Genomic DNA, 2,851 nt, shown 5'->3' on the forward strand with positions numbered 1-2,851 from the left:
GGCCATGTCCTGCTCCCCACTGAGCAGCCCACAGTGCAACCTCCCTGAACTTCTTCTACTTCCCCAAATCAGACATGCATTTTCATGCCCCTGGGCCTTTGTACAGGCTTCTCCCCACCCACAAAGGCTTTCTTCTCTTTTGCTTATCAAAATCTTACTCATCCTACAGATCAGCCGTCACTTTTCAAATGCAGGGCTCCCGAATCACCACTCCTTTCTCCCATCTCGAGAATTAATGCTCCCTCTCCTGTGTGTCTATAGTACTGGTTCATATCATCATCATCATAGCAGCTACTATTTGCTAGTGCCTGTTTTGTTCCAGGCACTGTTTTCGGCTCATGACATACACTAGCTCAGAACCATCTTACGACAACCCCTCAAGGTAAATGATAATAATGGTAAATACTTCTACAGTACTCACTCTGTGCCAGGCACTATGCAATGTGGTTTACGTGCAGTACCCTTTTAAATTCTGTACAACCACCTTGTAAGGTAGGTACCATTATTTTATTTTTATTTTTATTATGAAAAATAATACCATCAACCAACTCACACCAGGTAGGTACCATTCTTATTGCCTATTTACAATTAGGGAAGAGGAGCTTAGAGAAGTTAAGTGACCTTCATGAGATCACATAGCCAGTGGGGCTGAAAGGCAGCATGGTTCCGGAGTCAGTCGTGCTGAAGACATTATGCATAGTTGACTTTGTTGTCAAAGGACCCAAAGCTCAGAGAGGTTAAGGAATTGCCCCAAGGTCATGCATTTAAGTGGCAGACATTAGAGCCAAACCAAGCCTGCCAGACCCCAGGTCTACGTGCCCCTTCTGACTCTGAACTACCTTTCTGTCTAGTAGGGGTTGGCAAACTTTTCTGTGTAAAGACCAAATTGAAAATATTTTAGGCTTGGTTGCAACTTTATGTTGCAGCAAGAAAGCAGTCATAGGCAACATGTCAATGAATGGGCATGACCGTGTTCCAATAAAATGCTATTTATGAACCCTGAAATTTGAATTTCATGTAATTTTCACATGTCATAAAATATTCTCCTCCTTTGGATTTTTTTCAACCATTAAAAGATGTAAAAACCCCCTGTAATCCCAGCTACTTGGGAGGCTGAGGCAGGAGAATCGCTTGAACCTGGGAGGCGGAGGTTGCAGTGAGCGGAGATCATGCTACTGCACTCCAGCTTGGGCGACAGAGTGAAACTCCCTCTCAAATAAAATAAAATAAAATGTAAAAATCATTCTCAACTTATGGCCCATACAAAAACAGGTGACGGGCTGGGTTCAGCCATGGATGAACCATAGTTTGACAACCTTTAATTTATAGCATCGTGACATTATAGAATGATTAGATAGGCATGATTTGCCTTTTTGCTCTCTTTTTCCTAGAATAGTTCAGCTCAGGCCCCAAAAATGGATACTCAACTGAGAAAACACGAGTCCTTTGGTAAACAAGATCCACATTCCCTAAAAGAAGTTCAGAGACCACGTGTCCTTCCCTGAGTGTACCTCTTGGGGTTGCATCCTCAACTCCAAGCAGTTTTTCAGGGTATTCCAATTATTTTGAGAAAAGTAGTAGGAAATGCATTTCCCCATCACTTTAGTTTTGAGATGAGGTTCTAAGGGTGCTTTGGGCAGTTGTCTAGCTGGCTAGTCTTGTATTTAACTCTGAAATTGAACCGGGCTAAGAACTCTAGACCTCAGGCAATGATTCCTTGATCGTGCTCCTGGAGTGGAAGAGACCAGTCACAGCAGAGTTGCTGGACCAGAGGAGGGGAAGGGGACCACGGTCCCGGCGTGGTTGGGAGTCAGAGGGCAGGACACATGGCTCAGAGAGGTTTCAGAGTTTAATATGTTGAACTAATAAAAGGCTTCAGGACTTGGCAATGTTTTGTTTGAATTCAACTATAAAGGGGTTTAATATGCTTCAGGCTTAGGAATATAAGTACTGCTTAACATTTTTTATTCTGGTGAACTTATGTCAAAAGTTGCAAACCAGCATCTTTTTTTTTTTTTCTTTTAATAGAAACAGGGTCTTGCTATGTTGCCCAGGCTGGCATTGAATTCCTGGCCTCAAGTGATCCTTCTACATCAGCCTCCCAAAGCACTGGGATTACAAGCGTGAGACACTGTGCCTGGCCAAGCAAACCAGCATCTTGCAAACAAACTTTCAGAACAAAATCTGTTTCAAACAGAGATGATCTACGTATGAAAATACACTGACTTAAAAATGATTTCTTTTTGTGATTTTGAGAGAAAATTTAGTGATTATTTGTAGCAATTAGCAACACAGTAGGGGGAATTATTAAGATAGGATTCAGATTAGTGAAATAAACTCTTGCAAGTAAAACTTATAAAATACCACTTCAGAAGATGTTCACTGCAAAGGTGGTAACCTTATTTTTAAAAATGTTTTTTATTGAAGTTTTATCTAAGTGAACACCTCATGGATATATAGCTTGGTGGATTTTCACAAACTGCACACACTTGTGAAACCAGCATCCAGATCAGGAAGCAACAGATGTCCTTTAAAACATCAAGCACTGAGCCAGGCGTGGTGGCTCACACCTGTAATCTGAGGACTTTGGGAGGCCGAGGTGGGCGAGTCACCTGAGGTCAGGAGTTTGAGACCAGCCTGACCAACATGGTGAAACCCTGTCTCTACTAAAAATACAAAATTAGACGGGCTTGGTGGCATGCACCTTGTAATCTCAGCTACTCAGGTGGCTGAGGCAGGAGAATCGCTTGAATCCGGGAGGTGAAGTTGCAGTGAGCTGAGATCATGCCATTGCATTCCAGCCTGGGCAAAAAGAGTGAAACTTTGTCTCAAAAAAAAAAGAAAAAAAAAA

The 2,851-nt window shown here is 42.3% G+C and overlaps 1 protein-coding gene across 10 annotated transcripts in view; it reads left to right on the top strand.

The window, feature by feature from the left end:
* The window catches only part of RHOH (ras homolog family member H), a 68,624-nt gene that overhangs the window by 47,895 nt on the left and 17,878 nt on the right, over nucleotides 1-2,851 (top strand). The window contains exon 3 of one of the 10 annotated variants that reach the window (XM_011983575.1): nucleotides 2,428-2,599. The exons of the other annotated variants lie outside the window; for them this stretch is intronic. The gene's annotated coding sequence lies outside the window, so the exon portion shown is untranslated. The remainder of the gene's footprint in view (nucleotides 1-2,427; nucleotides 2,600-2,851) is intronic. 10 annotated transcript variants of the gene reach the window in all.

The sequence above is a fragment of the Mandrillus leucophaeus genome, unplaced genomic scaffold (assembly GCF_000951045.1).
Source record: "Mandrillus leucophaeus isolate KB7577 unplaced genomic scaffold, Mleu.le_1.0 Scaffold251, whole genome shotgun sequence".
In the NCBI taxonomy this organism is placed as follows: domain Eukaryota; kingdom Metazoa; phylum Chordata; class Mammalia; order Primates; family Cercopithecidae; genus Mandrillus; species Mandrillus leucophaeus.